At 36.9% G+C, this 25580-nt stretch overlaps 1 protein-coding gene and 1 long non-coding RNA gene across 2 annotated transcripts in view; one reads left to right on the forward strand and one right to left on the reverse strand.

Annotated features, from left to right (window-relative positions):
- Positions 1-25580, forward strand: part of LOC132910002 (mucin-2-like) — a 708972-nt gene that overhangs the window by 622232 nt on the left and 61160 nt on the right. The window lies entirely within an intron of this gene.
- LOC132909631 (uncharacterized) lies at positions 19596-20824 on the reverse strand. Its single transcript, XR_009658575.1, has 2 exons — positions 20739-20824; positions 19596-20401 (listed from the first exon to the last, which is right to left on the reverse strand). It is a non-coding gene; the product is annotated as an uncharacterized LOC132909631 (long non-coding RNA).

Here is a 25580-nt window from a genome sequence, read left to right on the forward strand (position 1 = left end):
TAGCAAGATCGTACGCGGCGTTCTGGCTCCGATGAAATGTCACAATGGCGTGATTTCATCGTGACTGCTAAGATTAATACCGCGCATTGTCTTAGCGTACAACGAGAGAGAGAGAGAGAGGGCCAGGGAAAAATGTCGGCATTAATTATCGACGTTCCAGCGGTGATTACGCGCGTCGCATACGGCCGAATCCTCGGCAGTCCGCGCGCGCGTAGACGCATCTGTGTACGAGATGGAAGTGCATATACATGAAGAGGGGCGGGCAGAAGTGCGGGGCGGCTCCATCCGGTCAGTCCGCATTTAATTAAACTTGCACGATATATCGCGAATATTCGATTATAGACAAATTAGTTTAGTCCCCCGAGCGCGGTTAATTTCACGCGAGACGAGACGCGAGCGCATTGCCATACACATCAAATCGATGGGAAAGCTCGGCTACCTGAAATTAACGTAAAAAGTTTGCCAGACCTTTCATTCCTCTTTTTGCTTTATGGGATACAAGCGCGGGATGACGTTATTAAGAGTGTTCGTTATACTTAGATCGGTTTTTAGTTCGATCGAATTTTAAAACGGATATTTTAGCGATTGTATGTTAGATCTCAAAATTTGTTATGTTTCTGGTCAAAAATTTGACGCAAGATTACTGAGCAATATTGAAAGTTCAATTCTTTTCCATTCTTTTTATTATGTTTAATCGTTTCGAAATTAACCTTTGTATCTTTAACCTTTTCTGTTTTCTGTGGTTTCAAATTTGGTGAATATTTCTCGGTTATTTTCAATCCTGAAACCTCGAAAATCTTTGTTATGTCCATTTAGGATCTAGATGAGATACAGTAGAAGAATTGGATGAATGTTTTAACTATTCGTCACAGTTGATAATTCGTATTATTAAAACTTATTGACATTCGATAAACGTTTATTACGGTAAATTTCTTCTTTCTTACTATGATTAATAATAATCGACAATAAGATAAAGTTTAGTGATAAAGATAGTATTCGCCTGTCCAATTGGAAGAAACTACACTCCGTTTGTATGTGTATGCTTAATACTATTTCATGTTAATAGAAGAGTCAAAGAATATCGAAATGAGTTTTTTAATTTAAATTTTAAATGCATCGAGGACTAGATGTTTTCAAAGTCTTATTTACATTCATATTTTTGCGTAAAGCATTCGTATTCCAAACATGGATTTTAATCGAAGTTTTACATTACAAAACGAACAGCAATATAACGCTTGTCAAGATTTAGCGATTCCATTTTTAAAAAACACAAAAAGTAAAATGTTGAAGCGAGGTATTAACAAAACACATTGTTCTATTTTTAAATAATTCATCTCCGCGGAAATATTGCAGGTATTTTTTTTTTTTTTTTTTTCTAATTACTTACTGATATTATTCGTTTCAATCAATCACGTGTGATTGTGACATGCATATAGTTTTGCATAGCATTTTTATTCAATTTAATTTTTGGCATATAACTTTCGTGACGTTTGGTTTCAGCAAATCGTTCGATGCAAATAAGCAACGAATATTGCGCTTTATGCGACAGTTCTGCATTTGATTTTCAAATTGACCGAAAAGTCGGAAAATTTGAAATTCAAACGATTATCTTCACGCAACATAATTCTTTTCGACATTGGCATAGAATGATCCCGGCAATTTTTTCGTCTCATTAATCCATCGACGTACGTGTGAATGACTACGAACTTTTTTATTAAATTTATGAAAACTAAATATACACGTCCGTGTAACTCGAAAGATTTATTTGCGGCTGATTTTTTATCTAAACAGTAACACGAGGAATAACGTATAATTACGCATGATTTTATCAAAATTTTACATTCCGTTCTCAATTAATCAGCTTCTTATTACAATTGGCGCGATCTGCATATGCACCGTAACAATGAAACAGAAAACAGCGCAACAAACAGAAACTCCTACGTACATGTAACACAATGTAGATAATATAATATATACGTAGATAGTACATGTTGTAACAATCCGAAGAATGATTACATACATTCGTCATGCAGAAACGAGCGATGCCGAATTCAATCAAAGCCACGCTTAATAAACCCAACGGAGAGAACAGACGCGAGCAATGGTGCACTTAATCCAGCGATCATAATACGTGCCTCCGATAACAGGCTCGGAGGGCTGAGGGATAATCGGTAGAGAGAGATAGAGTGCTTGCAAGGAGGTGATTCATAGTCGCCGAATAATTTCAACCGGGGAAGACAATAAGCTAAGTGGCGGCCGGGGCTGCGAGGACGCCTTAACGTTATTAATTAACCGCGCAATTGAGTGAAGATTAATCGGTGGAAGGAAGAAGACGAGGCAAGGCAAGGCTCTGGTTCGACGGTGGTGCACGCGGGGGTTGCTGGTTTCGAGCGAGGAGGGTACGTGGAACAATAAGATCGCTGTGTGGGATAGCGGAGCATCGCTGAGTCCGGCGATAATTTGAACGCGTGTCAATTTGGCGGCGGTGCTTCCCGGTAATTATACTTTCCCGTTGTCATTAAGCGTCTCCAGGGACGCGTAGACGACAATTTATCCCGGAAACACAGCGCGAAGTAGCGTACCGCGCGCGTTTCAATGAATTAATTTGATGGACTTTTGAGGCGAGCTAAAATGCGCGCGCGATTTAATTGCGATTTCGACGTCGACGCGCGCGGTACCCCTTAAACAACCGTTTCATTATTCGGCTGGGAACAAGGGAAATATGATTTCGCGTCCCGACAATCGACCGCGGGGCTGTGGCCGGGGAGGGGGGTTGGCTGGTGAAAAAGCGCAGTAAAAAGGGTGGCCCTTGCAATTTTAAAGAACATTATACTACGTACTCCGGTAAAAAGCGGCGATGCGAATTGGAGAGTATGATTGAAGGATTCAGTCGTAACGATTCCTCTGGCTTATGGATTTTCTTTCTGTGTATTCCCTTTTGGCTAAACCATATTGACTCTTTTTAATGAGTTTCTTGCAGCGAATTTATAACGCAAATGGAAAGTTTGAAACGCTACATATGTGATTTTATTAGAATATTAATTAAGTAGATGTTTCTTTCTCCTATTATTATTATTGTTATTAGTATTATTATATCTTGTTTCGTACAAGCCTTCATTTTCATTTTTTCGTAGAAGCTTCTCTATTATTATACTAAATAATACAATTATTGTCACAAATGAACCAAGTTATAAAAAATACGTAATTAAGAGGCGTACTATTATATCACTATATCGTTGTCTTTGTTAGACAATCTGTTTATTGTAATAGATATTAACTCTTAGTTTATATCGAGAAGTTATGATCGCTTAGAATTTTCGATCGCTATATTGGTGTACTGTGTTACTATATCGTAATCTATTCACAGTAATTATTCATAAGTGGGTTTTAACTTTTAGTTCGCATTGAGGAACTACAATATAACCAATTAGAATTTCTTTTTCTCTTATAAGCAATTCTAAATATTATACGTAGGTCCGATTCAAAGATTCAAGAGAATTAACAAAGTGGAATTTCTAAATCGTCCTAATGTAATGTACCAGGAAGTCGTAGCGCAAGTTACCGTACCTTTCATTAATTATTCTTATCATTTTTTTGTTACAGGTAAGTGTGATCCGGCGTTTTACGTAGAACCGAGTTTTACGAAGGTATGTGCACACGCGATGAAGAAGCTTTAAGGGTAATTCCGTAGGGGAAACAATGAAATCCCTAGTAGGATTGGAGGGTTAGCGGTACAGGGGTTGCAGGGTTTGCTCGAGGACCAAGGCACAAGTGGCTTTCCCTCTTTTTCTCTCTTCAGGTTTTACCTACGGTTCTTTACTTCCCGAGTCGAGACGATTAGGCTTCATGCGTACACTTCACTTGGAATTTTCATCCCTTTGTCTACTTTCGAGGGCGTCCCTCCTCGACTTTGCTTATCATTAATCCCTTACACTTCCAGACCAAGAGCTTATTTTGTCCCTTGTTTCGTCCTCTTCCCGATTTGCTGCCTATTTTCTCACGCGCGAGCAGACTTTAAAAGTTGAATTGTTGGACTACGATAGACGAGAGGGACATTGAGAGTTAGATTCAGAGCGAAGGTTTCGCCAACTATATAAATTTTGTTCAATCTTTGAATCGAGGAATTAAATCCTCTTTTCCGTAGATATTAATTCGACGATGCGAAATTCATACGTAAAAATTGCAAAATTACTTAATCGTAATTTAAAGAATTTCAGTTTCATGTTTTATGTTGTTTAAACTCGAATTTGGAATAAAACAAATTTCAATAAAATTGTAATAAAAAGCGAATATCCATAACTATATACGTATTGCAATTATTTTATATATCGTTGGATGCAACAAACAAATCGAAACAAGAATTTGAACATTTGATAATTATCAATTTGTTACATACTATATAAACTTGAAAAAATTACAAAATAAATAGAATTGTAACCTTTCACAGATTATTATATGTATTCATATACAAAGAACATTAAAAGCAATTAAAACATTTGACCTAGTTATTGAATTTACTAGCAGTAAATTTTAGTATGAAAAATTGATTATTTAATTTGTTTCGAACCTCCAGGGATCAGTCGCAGATAGTCTGACCATTCAACGCTCGAAATTTCTGAAAGATTAATTTCATTCAATGCACGACATTCCTTTCGTCTGTTCTAATAAAGACCATTGTTCTGCTCTACAAATTAACCGCACAGGTTGTCACCGGGAGTGATATGAAATTCATAATAAAATTCTGTCTAGCTCCATTGTCCTCATACTTTCGATACGTGCGACAATTCGTTAAACAATATGGAATTTCGATGTCTATGGGAGTCAGCAATGATTACAATCCTTGGCTAGCGAATGAGCACCATGTACAAATATTTTATTTTTCTAATTTTAATATTATTTTATAAACAGTAAGTTGGCTACTCTTGGCTACTCAAATTACTATTCAAATTGTAGTCTGTGGACATTTATGCAAATTCATATTTTTATAAATACAATTAGAAGAACCTAAATCGAAATTTGTTTTACCTACTAGATATTATAAGAGGCGTGGGGGAGGGGCACCAAGAGCACACTATTTTAGATATTTTTCTTTATCATATACGTTTTGTGCGTTTGCATATTTTCAAGACTCTCATAAATGCATAAAAAAATTCACAGTATATTAATTTATCACTGTATCAATTTATCATTATTACAGAGGTTAATTCAACACCGAGTCTCTTTCATCGAAGAACATTGCATCCTCTCATAGCTAAGCAATTCATCCGGTTTAAATGGCATTGAAAATGTCTCGAATACGCTCAAGTCACTTATACTCATCTCTAAATCCTATATTATCCAGTTTGCATATGATGATTTTCTAAAAAATTTGACGCGTGATAAAATAATGAAGGTATGGAGCACACAGATACGGACCATGCCAGAAAGAGTATGAGTTATAATCTAAATAAAAGAAACGTAAGAGAAATTAACAAACTATTATATATAAAATTCTTTTACTTATTATTCTCAATTTTACTTAAAATTTGTAACATATTGTTTTATCGAATAATCAGTCTATAGAAACTGGGAATATTGTATGGTTCTAAAACGATAGTCAGGAACTGTATGTTATACGCGAAGATATCCAGTTCCGTAGAACGAACATTGGAAGGCACGGTCTGGTTATTCCGCGGATAAATAGATTTTCCATTTGGAACAGTTTTGGACGAACGTTAGAACGATTCATTGGATTTTAGACCGGAGTTGAATACGATATTAGGGAAACGTTACCTCTGGTTACGTGCTCTGAGATTCGTGATCGTGCGTCTTAGACGTCTGTTATAGCGTAATAGCCCTCCTACGTTATACGCAGTGCGCGATATTGGTCGAAGCCAATTTACACTCGAGACAAGTTAATGATAAGCCAGATTGCAATGATTACGTAACCATTTGGAAGATATTAGTTAGAGACATTGGGGCTATATTTATTGAAATACATTCCTATTCATAAGTTTTAGAATATTTATGAAAAGTAAAACGAGTTTGAAAGAAACTTTGAGAAATTGTTAAAAAATTATCTCGTTTCGAATCTTTGATCGCAAGCGAATGTTTAAAATCCCATTAATTAAATCAAAATAAAAATTCCTTCTCTCTTAGATCAGTCTCGCATAGTACTTAACAACGCATTTGTATTTTGTATTCTGTATATCTAAGAAACATACTTTAACTCGATGTTCGTTAAAAAATACGAACAATTTCTTCGCGTATAGAAAATTTGTAAAATTATCTCTGATATTACGATATCCCCTAAATTTTGGATTTTTCTATCGAAAAACGAATTCTCCCAAGCGAAACTTCTTTGAGAATATTTTACATGAAAAGATGTTTATCTTAATTTTACAGGTGGTTATTAAAACACCATTGCGATTAAATTATAACTCGATGCCAGCGCTCGTTTATCATTTCTGCGTTATCACGATCAACGTTAACGATCTGTCAATTGTCCCCATATTTTTCTCATATTTTCAAGAAAGAAAAAGATGTGAACACGCTGGAAGCAGGCGGTCGTAAACGTGAAACGCGATGCGATTTCGTTCCGCATATTTTAGACGATAGTTGCGTGGATCTTCCATCAACGCGGGCTCGAAGCGATAGCGCTAATAGAAATTCATTGAAACGCGTACAAACGTTTATATTCGGCAAAATGTGCATACGCGAGAAGATCGTATGCATCAAGTAGATCTGCATCGAAGATATCCCGAGCGGAAGAACGTGGAGAAAGAGAACGATCGCGATGGAAAGGGGCAATGGCAATGAATCGTGGAATGCGCGTGTACCAAACTCTGGATAATAAAATTACCTCTTTGCCGTTGCATAGAATAACATCGATAATAAAATCTCTGGTCGCGGCGGCGATCGTGTGCTTGTGCACTCGTCGCGAGTAAATCACGAACGGAAATCGATTTATATCGTTGAACGGCCAATTACTGGCAGTTAGTAACGCTCCACTGTCGCGGATCGATGAAAATCACGCTACGATATGCGTCGTTGCGCGTTACGTTTGTTCGATCATTGCGAACCACTTTTGATTTCAAATTATGCGGCTTTGTTACGACTCTCGGATCCAAAATGGCATCACGATGTGTTGTGTTGTTGTTGATCGGATTTATCGATATGGATGGGAAAACTCAGGTCTACGTTATATAGGGAGATTTGCTTTTTATTACAATTCGCTCGACAAAATTTCAGCGAAATTTTCTTTTCAGTGAAAGATTCGTTGCGAGGTATAGGAGGTCAAATATAGAAATATGCTGTTACGTAATACGATTAAGCTTGATCAAGGTGAATGTAAAATCATTTAATTATTCCTAGATAAAACGAATGCAGAATTTTTATCAGCACGGAAACACAGGCGGGTTTTTTTCGTCGAACTTGTCTCGTTTGATCATTGTTGTAACATCGTTTAATTAGATTGACGATTTTTACAAAGTTTCGTTTCAAATACTTCGTGAGTAACAAAAAGAAAGATGAAAAGGAATGGAAGGAAAAAATAAAAGAAGAGGGAAAAACGTAACAATAACAAACGCGGAGGACACGCGACAGAGAAATTCGCTGGAGAAACCGCAAGTTCACGCGCGACTAATTTAAATTCTCAATCGAAACGGGATAGAGTAAAATATTTAAATGGCTCGTTCAAACGCAAACCGATAAGTATTATCGCGATCGCGAAAACGAATCGCAATCGTCCGTTACGTTGCGGTCTGTTCGCATGAGCCACGTAGTAATTTAAAATTTGCGATTCTAACGGCGATTGCGATAATTATCAATTAATTGGAACAGCGACGATAAACTCGATGGACACACGCGATTCGCGCAAGCCGCTCGTGAACCCGTGTTACAATTAATTGCTGATTAACGGACAACAATCGGCGTGGGGTCAAATCAGAAATCGAGCCATATGATTCTATCGAAATCCGTTCATTATCTCTGTTGGATCTCTGTTGACCACGTTGCGTTCGACGTTCGAAATCGTGAGCCGAGAGAGAGAGAGAGAGAGAGAGACAGAGTGAGGGAGGGTTGGAGGGAGACACAGACAGGCAGACAGACAGACAGACATACAGACAGAGAGTTGATCGTGCCCAGTTAATTACTATTCGATTGATTTACTCGAGCTTTGGCTTCGCGATACATCTTGTTAATGAGGACCCAGGCGAAATTCTCCGAGCAGATGTTTCGCAAAATTTGGTTCTGTCAAAATTATTATCGATCTTGTTTTAGTTTCGTTTTCTTTCATTTTGCAACTTATTGATGAAGGTTTACATGCTACGTGTAAACCGATGGGATTTGAGCATTTAAAAAGAAGAAATGTAATTTTTATACACGAGATTGAAGAATGTGCGCGAATGTGTGTGACCTGCAAGTACAAAACTCGGAATTCACAAAGATCGTACCTTTTTGTTTCCAATACGTCAGTTACGAGATTCGATAAAAGAGCTCACCCGCCACCTCGTTTTCCATGTTTTCGAGTGGACGATTCGAAATCCTATGAAAGCTTATGTAGGAAAGAAAAAGACAGAGACCTTTTCCCCGCGGCGAAATAGAAATCCAAAATCCGATGGAGGCAACACGACGAACGTTCTTTCACGACGGTGAAAGGAAAGAGAAAAAAGAGGAAAAGAAAAATCCTGAAGCGAATAAAACCCTGACTGGTATCGAACCGTTCTCTTCTGGTTTCTCTTCGACGCGACGCGACGCGACGCCTCCAAGTGCAGCTTATAAAAACACCGTAGACGTTTGCTTTTGTCCTGGCGTTGCCTCGGGTCTCGCCCGAGAGCGATGAATAATAAAAGCACTTTGCCGCATTACGTGCAAGCTCCTCGCTTTCTCCTTCTCCCTTCCTCATCTTCCAACAGCGGAATCTGATCAAATCTACATAATTTTGGATCAGCATTTTCGCCCTCCGAGAAAGTGGATTTTTATTTGAGCCGAAATCGTCGCCCGATCGTCCTTGCCTGTTGTTACGCACTTGCTGACGAAAGGAGGGGGAGAAATGTTCATTTGGATATTCTGGCGATGAATTAATTATACGGCAGAGAAAAAAAGAGAAGTTAGTTTTTTCCAATATGCTGCTCAATTATGAAAAAAGGCAGTAACTGCTAAAGAAATGTAACACGAAATTTTTTGAGGCTTTGAACAGTTGCGAACATTTTGTATGTTAATTCAGTAATAAAAGATAGTGGAACATGATGAACTACTAAGAAAGAAAATAGTGATGTTTTGTGCGTAGTAAGTTGTAAATATTGATATCAGTTTTAAAATTGCATATTTAACAGGTAATACTTTTCTCTGTAGTAGGTGTGCGCTTTTTAGAAAAAATGGATAATTAGCATACGTATCTATTTTTCTCGCAAGCCTTTTTCTACACTATACTATAATTCTTGTTAAATAACGAAGAATTTGTCTCATACTTTGTAACGCAAAGTAATATATGTGCAACATGAGAAGAATTATTATCATGTCTATAAAGAATGGAGATTCTTAAACGCAATAGGTGAAAATAATATTTTTATTTTTGTTTCTTAAGATAATATTATATCTTTTTAATGGAACAAATGTTAGAATGTTTTCTATAAATTGTCAAGATATATAGGTACAATAGAAATGGAATCTTATGTTACAGTGATAAGAATGAATTAAATATTTCGTTTTTATTTTACCCTTATGAAATATAAATATAAAAATAATTTCTCTAAAATAATAAATTAAAATTTTCATATAAAGAGATCTTCTTACTCCTTTTATTTTCTATTCGACGATATTTCGTTTAAAATACCTTATAACGAAGATCTTTCTTACGATCTTTAACCTTGTTTGAAACTTGAATTATGCAGCTGGAACATATCCCTGTAACATAATATAATTTGAAAATAACATATATTCCAATAGTACGAATAAACACATTACGATTCAGCGATAAACACGTTACAAATACCCAGTCGACAAAACTCAACAAAACTCAACAAAACACACATGACGATTGTAAAGGTTTTATAGTAAAGATATTTTCACACAGTCTCGCAATCTAAAAGTTAAACTACAAGAACGCGTAGTAAAACGACAATCATTCTCACTGCCTGGTAATGTCCTTCATTTCTCGCGCTTCAATTTACGTTGACAATAAAAACGATACTCGTTAGAAAGAAACGCTGGCGCACATTCATCCTTCGAGCGAGGAGAAAGAATGAAATGAACGGTAGTAAGGATATAATTTGAGGAGCAATTTGCAGAATCACGAGTTCTTCCACTCGTGATCGCTGTTCGAAAGGCGAGCTTTATATTCCGGGATCGGCGTCATAATCTAAAAGCGAAGCCGGAATGAAAGATGCTGAAGATAGAGGCACGGTACAAAAGGGCGAACCCGTGACCTCACAGTTAACTGGCGATCGCTATTTTTCAGCTAGTCTCGAATCGACTTGATTCTCACCCTGTAATTTCTTACTTAACAATTATCATCGGGTAGTCTTGCAACAGCCATTTTACACTCCTAATCGGAAGCTACGTATATAAGTTCCAGGCAATTGTTCTTTCACGTTCTTAAGCTTACCATTTTACGATACATATCACTTAAATGTTAATTAATTTTGAGAGGATCATTTCTTGAGATAATTTTCATTATATTTTAATATTTTGTTGTTTTTAAAGATAGCACATGTTTTGTATTTTCGATAAATCATTTCTACAGTAGAGTATGTTTAATCACTTTACATTCTAAGTTATTAATATTACTATATTGGTATTAAAAATTAGTGTTAAAAATTCCAATTTTTACATATCCCTTATATTCTCAAAACACTGCTATTGCTGCATACAATCGTTTTCATCTCTTAACAGTCTAGTTCACTACTAGCCTAATTCGTTTCCATTTATACTTTGAGCTGTATGAATGGAAAAATGATTCCTACTATTAATTACATGGCAAAGACTGGTCGTACAGGGCTCGGCTCATTCCCGGAAGACTAATTTTGCCCGGTGGTCTCTTAGAGTCAAGTCTTAATTATATCGACGCAGTTGGCCGGGCATACATAGAGGCGGGGTCACGATTACTCGGATACAAGGAGAGACGCGGCACGGACGAGACATGATTGGAAACTGCGGTCCGCCATTGTGATCCTATTTACGTGGTATTAGTATGGTGTCAGACTGCAACGGCGTGCGAAATTAATCTCGCCCGGCGACAGAAGCGGCGCTCCTCTGTGTCCGTGGGGACAATCTCTGCTCCTACCGGTTGTAACAATGCGCCACAGGTTACCAGCAGTTTGGAATCCCGCTATGAATTCCCGCCCACGCACGGATTAGATTTGTAGCGGCGACAAACGCTCGCACACAGCCGCCGACCCTCCTACATTGCGAGACTTTCTGATTTTTCAAATCGCACCCTCTTCGCCTGTTCTCCGCTTTCATCGAGCAGAAACTATGACACCAGATAAATGGTCTTTCGCGACGCGTGCCTCGATTAACACGTCCACTTTTCTTTTATTTCGTCTTTATCCTTTGATCTCGTCGTTTCTATTTCTTCTTCGTCTTGTCTCGTCTTTAGGGAATTCATTTTGCAGAAGAATAATCGCAAATTTGAACCTTTACTCGGAGGATGAATTTGAGGCAATTACGTATCGTTCTTTTCGAGAAAAATAACGTATGCAAATTTTTGTCCCGTGTTTTGCAGTCTTGTTTGTGCGAAAGACGAATGCTATTACAGTAGAACTCTATTTAGGTGTGTGAATTCTATTTATCGGAAAGAAATTTTACTTGATGTTCGAATAGCTGAACTTTGGATAGTTGAGTTTATTCGTCTGAACATGAGCTCCTATTATATGAACGAGAAGTAATGGGTAGTAAGGATAATTGGCAAACTCCTATTATGCGAACTCCGATTATATAAACCGTTTGTCCCCTGACAAGTTCAGATAAATGCAATTCTACTGTACACACGTATGCCAATATCATTGAAGAAGTTAAAGAAATTGCGTTCGATGAGTCTATGGACTGCGATCGAAAGTAAATAGGACAGCTCGATTGTTTGTGCTTTAACAAGCTGTTAATTAATTAAAGGAGAAACGTATCTGTAAAAATTATTTCTAATTTTACCTCATTTTATCCTGTTCGCATGAACATCTATTACTATTAATAAATGAATAAAACAATAATGATAATAATAACAAGTAATAGAGACAGAATAGAAGCGTTTGAAAAATTCTTTCAACTTCGTTTTACATCGATCTGACAACGAATTGGTTTCGTTTCAAAACTCGTGTAGTCGAGATGAAAGTGTGTAATTAAACCACATGATCGATGTTCGCGTCTACCGAATTACGAAAGGCGAAGCTAGATTATCGATCGGCCTTTCAGAAATTTTCGCAAGAGCGCACAAAGTCCTCGTCGAGATGTCTCATATCTTGGATACGCGAGAAGCTCGGTTACAAAACTCGTTCTTTTTCGATCCCTGGCACTTCGTTGGAGCAGCGAGCGAGCCACCGCTCGCGAATAATGTATCGATACCTTATCTATTTATGCGACAGACCTCGATGCCAATCTATCCATAGGGGAACAGGCTTGAAACAGGCCCGAGGAGAAGAAAGACTGGTAATCGATTTTCCTGACGTGGAAAGGGAATTCTGCCTGGCAGGCAAATCGTTTCCGCTCCTCGCCATATATCCGTGGAATCTTATTGGAGAGCAGTTTGCTGTCGTTGCCGGCGACCATTCTGGGCATGTTCAACTTTCCTCAGCCAGGATCCTCTCCAGCTTGGCGATATTTGTCGACGACGAGAGGGAAACGATCGGATCACCGGGAAACAGAAGACGAATCGCATCGGAGACCACTGAATACGTTCGCCTTTTTTGCAGTTCAAAGACAGCAACCAGATGGAATCATTCGGCGTATTCTCTATGTACGCGTAGAGATTTTTTATCTTTTCTGTGTGTCTGTCTTGGTTTCGTAGACGCATTATTCGAATGATCCGTAGATTGGCATTAAGATGATTTATTTTGTTATTCATTTACGATCGTTCGAGAGAGACACGTATATATATGTATACTAAATCATATCATATAATGCTATATTTATTTATTAGCATATGAAGTAACAATAAATTCTTTATAACAATACGTATATTAGTGATGCTACAAAGATATTGAAACAGATAAGCAAAAAAATTGTGTTTGTACAATTCTGTTATTTCAAACTAGGTTATACTAATATTTTGTAAGGATCTTAGTTTACCTTTAAAGTAGCATTTAATTGAGCTACTTGGCATAGGATCAATTAACTTTGAAACATGGAATTTATTTTAATCAAATTAACCTTGTTATAAAAGGTGTACGTACATTTCGTAACTGACTGTATTTGCATGAGTATTTCGAAAGTATCAATTTTTTTTTTTTTGTTTCCAATCATTTGGCACATTTGTTTTGTATTGTATAGTCAGTTCAGCATGAAAGGTATAAAATTTATAGAAATTTAATCGTTGATATTTTAAATCCAAAACACTTGTTACGAAATCCGTTTCATTTCTCTAATTTATATTATTTATAATTTGTGTTAATTAAGAGATGCCAAGCTCTTCAACAAGCTGACCGATATAATTTTAATATATTTATCTTATTTCTGGTATCTTATGCCTTTCATATTTAACGAGTAAAAATAGAAAATAACCAGATAGGTATAACTTCTATGATTAAATTTTTGTATCTTATTTTTATTCCTATTTTTATTCTACCAATAAAAATAAAGAATAATTAACGAACATACGCGATACGTGATTTTTACATAGACAATAATTACTAGAATTTCGTTTCCAAGTTCTTCCACAAATCCGATCAAAGTAGTTAACAAAATATCGCGTTATAAGAAAAACGATTACTCAAAGACTAAGCCGATATATTCCTCAGTATGTCAGAAAGTTTACACGGTATCAGCTGCACGAACCTGACCTATGCAATTATACCTGGTTGCAAGCAGCCGCAGTACGGACAATTTCCTCTTTACGACTTGTCTTAGTATCCATTAAATGTTCCAGCCAACATAAAACACTTGATGTACGTATCTACGATTTCACCGTACCATAACCCTTGCAATTTTTATAGTACCTGGAATCGTTATTGTGATCGTAAAAGAATGGTAATGGGGCCCACGTGGATCTCGAAGAGAAGTAGGCCATCATGGAGCAAATATAAAAGGTCGATCGAAGATTCAACTAATCGACGAAATGTTTTATTCGAGATGGTGGAACACGAAGGGTACGTGTGAATTAAAGAGGCGAGTTGAGCGCCACTACGACGACATTCCATGCTGCTGTTAGCCCCATCGTGTGCATCTATGGTGTGCATCCACGGTGTCTGTGCACGTGCAGTAGAGATCTTGTGTATGTACGTGAGCATAAATACGCGAATGCATAAATGAGCGCATATCCATCGTGTTGCAATCGCTCGTATTTTGCGCTTTCGCACTGATAAAGCTTGAAATACGTATATACGTATATTCTTATACGAAGAAATATCCGATGCCTGTTTTTCATTAATTTGTTCTTCGATAATTGAAGAGGGAAGTCATTCGTGTAAAGTATTCTGAAGCTTGCACCCTAAATTCAAACTTTGTTTTACACTGGTTTATTTCGCGAGCTCTTTACAGATGTCCGTCTCAAACTTCGTTTCAGGGAATGAAAGAAAATTTCCTTTCTGAGAAAGCGCTCGTAGGATAAGATAATGAACTAAATATGAATACGTCGTCGGGGATTTTAACTTTGGTTTTCTAATATTAGCTACTTATAGTGCAATGGCTCCTAAAATATCCTGTTCTTTTCACGTGTACGAAACAAATAAGAATTTTATAATAATTCAATTACTCAAGTAGAAAAGACACTCGTTATTTAAATATATTATATATATATTTATCGTAGCCCTGTAGTTTCCTTTTTCGGAGAAATGAACTGTTAACTGTTAACAGTCCTTCCTCATTATAGGAATTGAATTTTTTTTATGCATAATATTCTTAATTAAAGTTGTTTTATACTAACGTGATGTTACTTATTTATGTATACGTATATCCTCTTCTTATTATTGGAGAGAATATTTATTATGCATCCAGGAATTAATTTACCTTTTTATAATATTCATTTTTATTTTAATTTTGAAATGTATTTCTCTATTTTTTCCGCCTCGTTTCGCAGTATTTACTTAACCGAATATATTTGATAAGATGTTAACTGAGATTCCTGTTGCATAAATACCATGAACGAAGCCACGCGCGTTAAAAGCTATAATTCGGTATAATTAAAAGGTATAAATCGTTTATTTTCCATTGCATTTGTAAATGCATGAAACGATCTGGATCGTGTTTACTGCTGCAATTGCGAGTAATAATATTTTTGAATCGGTTATGTCATGAACACGTATGTAATAAATTTTGCAGAAAACGACACTCGGATGCACCATCAAATAATAAATTTATCCAACTGAAATTCGGTTAATTTCGAAATACAAAATATCCCGCGGTGGTTTAATGAGACTAATCGTTGAAACCGCATCATGATATTTTAATACTTGCGAATCAATTCTCATGAAATTACTTGCAAATGTTACCATGACCGATTTTGTTATTTTAAGTAACTTTACTTAAGAATTTAGACAAAATTTTCGTTAGTATATTTATATATTTATTTTTATATGTATCTTTATATATAAGTATATATAAGAGACACATAAAACGTGATAAGTGTTTTTTAAAACTGTCGCAGAAATTGATCTTTGAAAGATTTAATTTACAAATTGTAAGAAATAATTTTGAACTAATTCCTCTACTCTGCACTAACCATTTTGTAAAAGAGTTTTCTAAGAAGACGATTTTCTTTAATCATTACTCTTGAAAAACTTATAGCCCTTAATAACATTTATTCCAAAATTTTTTTTATTCAGCATAGTTACAGAATCTATATTTATTCTTATATTTGTATTCCTTGTATCACATAACTGAATTATTCGATTTCATTATTATTCTATATTTCAATTACATATTTCTAATTTTCAGACTTCAGTCTTTAAAGCTTACATTTTACTTTTTGTAAAAATATAGATAATTGTTTGTTGATATATGAAGAAGTGAAAAATTGTAAAGAGAAGTAAATACGTAGTAGATAAAGTATTTCAGGATGTGTAGACTTTCCATAGTTCTACTCGTGCTTATATTTTTATTTAAGCGGATATAAAGTTGCATTTGCAAAGATTTGTGTTGCCATTAAACTGCCATGCCGTAACAAATCAGACGGTCGATAAATGGAATTCGACCTGTCTCGAAAGAGATGAATAAGCATTGTTGTACAAAGCGAAATTAGCATTGGACTCTTTGAACGCGTGCGCGTAGGCTTGCACAGGTGTATATGTATGTGTAAGTTCAAGGATAAATCATGCCTTCAAACCAGTTGTCTCTTATAATGGTTTCACAGTTTAACTCCCGCAACGACCTTGCAGCCGGTACAAAATGGCCAGTGAAGAGTATACTTTATTCATGAGACGATCTTTCAAAATCAATAAAAATACACAGACTAAATTGCTTTATTTTCTATGCACAATGGATTTCTTTCGGACAAAAAGGTACTTCTTATGAAATGTAAATGATGCGTGTAATACGATCTAAATTAAACATATACTCTGACATACTTGAAAATTATTTTGGTGTATCAGTCAATAACGTTTTACTTATTTACAGGAATTAAATTAATTCCTTGCGCGTGTTTGCCATTATTTTATTCCAAATATTTGTTCGATCGCTTAACTTTGCATTTATATTTATTTTCTTCATGGTTTGTTAAAGAATCAAGTTCGGATAACGTAAAAAGGTGAAAAATAAAAATTCTTTTTGATTTTATTTCTTGCTATTTATCATAAAATATTTCACACATTGATGGCCTTTGGACAATGCATTTGATAAGAAATATACTGTAAGTATATTTAGACATGCAACAAACAATAGGATACATATACTATCAAACTTCAACTACGTACATGTATCTTGAATAATACAATATTACAAAATATAATGTACAAAATTATAATACAAAAAGTGACAGAACCTTAAGATAATACATATTTCACGATTCGAGTCTAATAAGCTTTCTGTTCTTTTGGCTTTTTACCTTATTACATGCATTTCGCGTTTCTTCATTTTCTGCCATTCAGTCTCTTACTTCATTTAACATTCGCTGCATACATCGATAAATCATTCCAAGGGGGTAAGTACCATACTGATGGCGCATCATTAATATTTCACCCTATCATATTAAACGTCGAGACGTCGTCACTTGTCTGACAAAATATAATGAGATTTACATAAAAATAAGTAACGAGTGTCATTACCTGGCTACGTGTACAAAAAGAAACGAATGGGAAATGACGAAATTTTAATTGCACTCGTGAATAATACGATTCAGCTGGTCGTTAGTCGCGTTCATCTATGTGATAATATCCTTTAATTAACAATGGCAAAACTTCGGATAGAATTTTCCTTTTAATTAAAAAGCTAGATTCCGCGCGAACGATAAGCGAGTGTGGTCTCAAAGAGCAGAATTCTGACTATGCGCTCGAAATGCTAATGAAAAGCGGCGACTTCTCAGGGCAGCGCAGTGGTTAAAAAAAAGTGTTTGATTTCTTTTAGTTTTTAGTTTACGGTCGCGTCGCAGCTCTCGCAGTGTCTTGGTCATTCATAAGAATTTTTCCGTCTGTTTATCGTGGCCCAAGTAACGCGTTGACGTCTCTCGCGGGAATCTTGGAACTTTTTCGTCTGTTAATTAGGGTTGCTACGCTCGCTAGTTTATTCGAGGAAAGAAGATAATGAGAAGTTGGAGCAGCCAGATTACGTCCACCGAGTAACTTTAATCACAGCAGCGAGCGAGCGCGTGCATTCAATTAGCAACAGATATTTAGTCGACTCGGATTAGAAGTTGAGCGTTATACATGGATGTCGTTAAGTGCTTCTGAAAGTGAGTTGCACAGAGAGAATATGAGTCACGTTCTCCTTTCGACTGTAAGAGCTTTTCTCTTTAGAGTAGAGCAAGATTTTATCAGCGATCCTCTTTATTCAGTCCTTACTGCTGCTACATTAATTCAAACGTAAATATTTCTGTAGTTCATAATGAACATTGAGGTACATGTTTCAAACTGTTGATAGTAGGCATTATTTTTAATGAAACATTTCATTTTGTTATCGAGTGTTTACTCTAATTGGGTAAATCGTACGAATTAAATTTGAAGAATATATCTAGCTATATGTGTTAATCAGACACTCTATTAGTATTAAACCTAAAGTCAGCGCAGGCGAGTTATTTTTAATTGTAATAAGTATCATATAATCTATGAATAATAAAAAATATATCTTACATAATCATATTTTTACTTGCACTAAGTATATAGGAAATAAATTCAGTGCAAAGGTAATCGAAAGTAAATTAAAACAATTATTAAAATTATTAATTCTCTTTGATTTTTCTCAACTTCATTCGTAACGGAGATACCTATACCTCGATCTACTTATCAGGAGCACCCTGTATATATAACGTTCAAATATCTCCTTAAACGGAACGCAGTACTTTTCCACGCAATTTGATTTGGAAATCATTGTTCGGTCCACTGATCTCCTAACCACAATCGGCAATCGATCGAAACGGAAATCAGCGTGGACGTGAGCGCAGTTAAACTGGACTCGTCGAAAGCGAGTTTTGCCACGGGAAAACATGATTCACCGTAAATTCCTCAAAGAAATTTTGCCTCTTTCTATCTTTCTCTTTCTTCCGATCCATCCGGCCAGCCCCGTCCTCGTCTTTCTCTACCCTCCAGAGACTGGTTTTGCGCGCTTCCAGCCAATGGACTCTCGATTTCGAAGGAAGAACGAAGGAGAAGCGGCAGAACCAGCCACCCAACAACTAGCACTTGTTACGAGCATGTGGTGTCAAGTGCAGAATAGCGAGGATGATCTCGTGCCTTCATCAATGATAGGCATCATCTGAGTTGTACTTTTTGTCCTTAGGCAATTATTAATTTTTTAATTCTCCCGATCGGGGGAAATTGAACTACGTTTTTGTTCTGACGAGGTTGTTGGGCGTCTTATAAATCTCGTGAGTTTGATGGCGATTATAATGTGATGAATGGATGGGATGAGTTTCAAGGAACTTCAAGAACTTTCTTTAGCTTTATTGAATTTTCTTTATTATCATTTTTAATCGTATATAATGAGATATTACTTCACATGTTCGAGATTCTTTCGTATTTTATAATCCTCACGAGTTTAATGGTCCTTATAAAGTGGCCAATAAACGCAGCCAATTTTGGAAGGCATTGTAGACTTTCTTTTATTTTATTGAACTTTGCTTACTATTATTCCACGCCGTTTATAATAAAACATAATTATTATAAATTATTAAGCATTTAAAATATAGTTAAATTTCATAGGTTTGTAATATGTGAAGCGAGTGGTTCACGAATGGATTAGATTTTGAAAATACTTAAGTACAGTGGCTATTAAAAATCTAAGATGACGATATATTTAGAAAAACAATTGAGACTATCATCTTTTTCTTTCTATCTTTATACGGACAAAAGCTAAGAGGGAGGATTTGCGCATTTGAATTCGTGTAATTGCGTCGAATGAAGTTGTACGTAGTTGTTTGTACACGCGTGTATATCCTCCGTGAAGATTTCCTGGTTTTACTGCTAATCCGTGAAGCCATTCGTGACTTATTGTTAGCTCACGATGAAGGAAGATTCCCTCGTGTAGGCGCGAGAGCTGATTGGGATTACGTTTGGCTTCTCGTTTTACAAGGGAGTCTTGTAACAGCGGTTCTCAAATAGCATCACTTGAATAATTCATTGTGCTTTTTATAATCCCTAACATGAAATACGTTCGGCGCAAACAGCACGCTGGTATACAAAGAACCTTATAATCCTCTAGTTTCTAACTCATCAGTATTATAAAGCTATATCGTGTATACGATATTATTACGCGAGATTACTTGGGATCAGTTTAATCCTGTACAATTGTATGCTTTCTTCGATAGATTGGCGCGAGCTTGGCTGAAAATCGTACGAGTAAGAGAACGAGTAAAATAAACTATTCTTCCCATAGAGGGACTCGCGTTCAATTAAGAACAAAGGCACAAAAAGTAGAGAGGAAAAGCGTAATGTGGTGCAGGATTTGGTGGAGTTCCGTTCGCGCTATCCAGAGATTTTATTTCGCAGAAACCGTGAGGCAACGTTGAATGGAAAATCAGAACCAGAGGGACTGAGCGACAGAAGCTAACTGTTCCACGGTCGAATCCAGGCTCTCCTGTGGCTCGTGAATTCGCCCAGGTCGTCGCTGCGTAACCGGAGTTCCGTTTCTGCGGCGAACAAATAAATGTCGAATAACGATAAAAGGCACGAACCACGGTGTATATATCCCAAGACGTGTTCCACATTGCGATTCAACGAAGCGTGGCGGATTCACGCGGCCGCGCACGAGCGTTCACGATCCACGCGCGTACAGAGACGATGCGATCGAACACGGACAAACCTCCTACAGCTGAGGCTCGAGGGGAACGCGCGCGTCTGCGTGACCCGGACATACGCAGACACGCGTACAATCGCGATCAAACAGCCGCAAACGTGAGCAGACGCGTGCAAACCGAGCTACAAAAGAAGCAAACTATACCTTAGAGTACACACGAGAATACTTACGCGGGTTAGTTAAGCTCCTCCGCCATAAAATTCTTCTCCCTCTTCAACATCCTTTTCATCCCTCCTGTTCGGTCTCTTTATATCCGGTCTCTGTTCCTCTCGTCTGGTTCGCGGCTCGTTCCCTTGCTACTCGCGCCTGCTATTTCTCTTCTCCCTTTGACTCTTTCTTTCTCTCTGCCTTTCTCCTCTTCTCTTCGTTTCCTTCAGCTTCAGCTTTGGTTCTGGCTTCGTTCCTTCCTTCCCCGGTGTTCTCTCCCTTTGCTCCTCGACCGACACTCAAACGGATGCTTCATCGTGCGTGACTCAAGGTCACCGACTCATGCGCCGTTGCAACGTGTGCAGGGCCTCGTACTATGTGTACTCGACTCGACTTGACTCGACTCGTCGCGTCGCTAACAGAAAGACGCGTGTGTTCGATGGCGCGCGCGCGTGCCGACGCGTACAATCTGCGTTTCCAGCAAGTGGTCTGCCAGGCGCGTCGATTTCATGGATGTGGAAGTGGAATCTTTGACGCAGGATTGACTCTTGACTTTCGAGGAAAGAGATGCTGAAACGACGCGGTTCGTCGTACGACCAGCGAACTCGTTTCTCTCGATTGAATTTTGCTCGACGAGAACTCGATTAGAAGCCCGGAGAACAGCAATCGGCCGATTGTTTCGCGTGAAAAATGATCGGGGCGTCATTAGTTTGAACGAGTCGGGCCGAGTTTGATTATGCTACCGTCGCTTCGTGAGGGTTGCGTGTTGATTACGCATGCGAGAGGTAAAAAGGAGATTTAAACCATGACGTTTCGAAACACTCCTTAATCGGTTTTCCTTTTTGTTTGTCTTTAAAGATATGTTATTAAGTTGCATTTCAGATGATGCAAAAAATTGATGGTGAACTGATGGAACATGTACGAACACTAATCAGTTCTATTTCTGTATCCTTGTGTGAAAGTTTTTCTCCTTTTAATCTTCTTCTTTCAGTTAAAGAATTATGATTTTTTGTCAAAATTTAATAACATGATATATATTTATAAATGGCATTGAACGCATTATCCCAAGTGATTAATACTCAGTAAACTATTTCCAGAAGTTCTTCATTATTCGTCTATATTTTCAATTATTTTCACAATTTTTAAACCAACGATATGGATATCTACGTTGATGTAATTTCTGCTAAATTAAGTTACAACGTAAGAAACTGTATCTCATGTATTAAAACTGGAAAAGTTGACGAATTGGAAATTTAAAAATATTAAAATAGAAAGTAATAATTCCACGTTATACGCAAACACCCATCGAAGTTCGGAAACTAAAATTATTTCCCTTCTCGAGTTTCAAATAAATTCAAAATTCACCGTTTTAGACTACTCGATCATACTCTACAATAAAAAAGAAAAAACAAAAGCACAACAGCTTTAATTTGGTTACGAGAACCACATCGACGAGAGATCGAACGAGAAGCGAAAAGCGTCACGAATTGAGGGCCAGAGTGCACGGCCATTTTATTAGATTCATCACGCCCTCGTAATTCTTCACGATACCGCTTGTTGGTTCAACTCAGTGCCAAATAAATCAGCCGGTTAGGAAAGGTTATGCCCGTCGCTGTACAATCTGCGGCGCGCCGTTTAAATGTCATTATAATGGCTCCGTTTGTGAAATACAGGCGGAACAGGCGACAAGTCCCGGGACTTGTCCCGCACGATTTCGCGGTGATTTCGATGCCGCAATCTCGTTTCTGATTCACCGTGTCGACTCGACTAACAATAAGCAAGTGACTGTACAATGGTTGTGACGATGAAATTCGAGTATTGAATTTTTAAGCGCTTACGAAGAATTTAGGTTAGATATTTATGAATAGGTATAACTCGTATTAAATTGTAACTTGATGATCTGGATAGCGTAACATATATAGGTAAAAATGTTTTAAGTTCGATAAGTTTGTAAATAGAAAATTTTCCTTCTGTGTGACTTTAAAATAGAAGAATTTAAAGACGACATATAAACATATTTCTTTTTGAACTTATAATTGTATTAATATGAAATTACTCTTAAAATTGTATCGTACAATATATACTTCTTGTTCTGATATTAATATAGGGCAAACTGTCATACAATCGATTATTCAATGTTTTTATTGAGACATAAAACGAACCGGTTACATTACGATAATATATTTATGTCTAGAAATATCTACAGCTACTTTATAAATTTAATTAATTAGGTACTGAATATAAATGATTATTAGTTTCATATTTTGAGAAAAGATACACATACATTTTTTTACAAATGATCAATTATATTCTGATAATTATTGTACATTGTTATTGTACATTGTGCAAGTAAAATGTAAATTATTGTATTCGAGTTCAAAATCAGGCATTGAATCTATTACATCTTTTCATTGAACAATCCGTATGTCTAAAAAAATTAAATAAGTGAAATGGAAAAAAACAATGGGTGAAAGCGGCGTTAAAATAAATGTTCTCAATTTTGGAAGATTAAGTGCTGCTAGTGTTACAGTTTTTGAAACGCCGTAAATACTGCTTAATCGTATACTTCGATACATTTCCAATGTTAGCTAAATATTGGTCGATTTATCGTCAAACATATGCACTCTAAAATACTCATATTGCGTAAATTTGTAGACAAATATTAAATATTTCAACTTTATCGTTAATAGAAACAACGCTGTTGGAACCTATGTTTCATTACGTTCCTCGATTTCGCCATTGAACCGTTTAATGGTCACGAGATACACGGACTGTTGTATTTTACATTAAAACCATCGCCACGAACAAACTTAGTATCGCATTAATTTTGTCGTTATCTTATCATTGCCACTAACGAGTCCTACTTGTTAAATTCAGAAAATGCTCGGTTCACGCGTTGTGAATTGTGGCAAGTCAGCCGAGTTTATCGATGGATATCGTTTCCGATTATGCTAATAGTCGGACGTTTGTATTGGCCGGTTAAACGACGACATATCGCGGTCCTGGACAGTTACGTTATTTGTTTGTACTCGTTTGCATGGCGAACAACATGTCGTGCCGTTTATCCGAGCTCGTTATCTTTCTTCCCTTCATAAAAGCAATTCCTCGCTTCGAGACCCCTACGCTTCTCTTTCTTCGAACAGTTAATATTCCTCACCTCAGGCTCATACTCATTTTTCTCTGTTCTTTATTTTTTTTTTTCTCTCTTCCCTCTCCTTTGTCGTGCTTCTGAACAGCGCCGTGCAAACACCTTGTTGAACAGAGGTAAACAGCGGAAATTATCGTGCTGTTATTTAAACGTTAATATTTAAGCGGGAAAATTTATGGTCCTCATGTATATTCATACGCGAAACGTGTAAAGACACGATGTTAATCGACTTTAATGAGGCACGCGAATTATGTTGAATCAAGCCACTTTCGCGGCTAATTTAACCTTTTAAAGAATGACGATAGCGTTTTTATTTGACAGCCGAATTATTTTTCTGTTCAGTAGGTTCGGCTACACGTATCATTTTTAACACGTTATCCTTTAAATGTAAATTCAGTCTACCATATATTTAATAATGCAGTTTTATTATCTTGGGTTAACATAGCACGGTTTTATTCGAGTAATTAAGGGAGCATATAATTCCTTTCTATGAAGGTGGGATTGGTATAGGAAAGTATTACGCTGTTTAATGAATTACATAATTCCTTTCATTTATAGTTACATTTCTCCGACGAAGAATCTTTTAAAAATATTTTTCCCAATAATAAATGCAGAATAAGGCAATACCAGCAAATAATGGTTATAGAAATAATATTAAGATAATGATACATAACGAGGTTTATTTAAAGACAGACGCTCAATTTATTTGATTATACAGACATCTTACGTGCTAACAAACATAAATACGTATCTACTAAATTACAAAGAAATTTTATAAGTACCAACATATTACAGTGGATAGGATATCAAATGACAACATTATGCATATAAGGGAATAGTCTCTTTTTTGTTCAACGTTCTCATAACCTATTAAAGCTATTAACCGTTAATTATTAAAACCAACTAGCACTCGAAACCTATCTTACAACACGTTTTTCCAGTCTCTTATACACTGAAGCGTTCGAGGCATTTCAAGCTGGTCGCCGTTAACCGATCTCGGGGTGATTAGGAGTAACTCAATTTCCATGTTAATGAGCCAAACGAGAACGCCGCGTGGAATAAATAACCGGTCGATTTTTCGACGAGTTTCTGGGAAACGACGACTTTCAAGCTCACGGGAATATCGGAATGCCGACGGTGTCTATAAATTCTGGGGTGGAAGCGTGCCGTGTAATAGGGGGGTGGAATTCACGGCGGAATAGAGAATCGGCTCGTTATTAGCACGTCTACGCATAACTCGGACTCATCGATGCGTACGTTCCTGCACCAGAACGAAACCTATAGAATACATATTTATGGTCCACGTACCATAGAAGGAGACCTTCTTTTGTCTGGTTTACGCTCGTCCAACGATTCCAATGTTTCGTGGCGTAATCGCGACGCGCTCTCGCTTCCGCGTCGCTTGGTTCGACACGCCACAAATTACGATCCCGGCCGATTATGCGTTCGTTGCCAACGGCGAAATTAATTTCGTTAAACGGATCGCCGCGTCCACGGATTTCATATACCGCTCCCTCTGTTAAATAATCCATGGAAAGTCGAGTTGAAAGCAGCTATCCCAGTCAAAGGCAAGCATTTGTAACGTTTTAACTTTCGTTCGGATTGCTGAAGTTGGATATTTAGAGAAAGGGGATTTATAATCTGGTGAAAAGTCAAGGAGCTCGTCGAAACTTCATATGAAAAATATTAACGTAAATTGAACTGTTTTTGCCACTGA

The sequence above is a fragment of the Bombus pascuorum genome, chromosome 8 (genome assembly GCF_905332965.1).
Source record: "Bombus pascuorum chromosome 8, iyBomPasc1.1, whole genome shotgun sequence".
In the NCBI taxonomy this organism is placed as follows: domain Eukaryota; kingdom Metazoa; phylum Arthropoda; class Insecta; order Hymenoptera; family Apidae; genus Bombus; species Bombus pascuorum.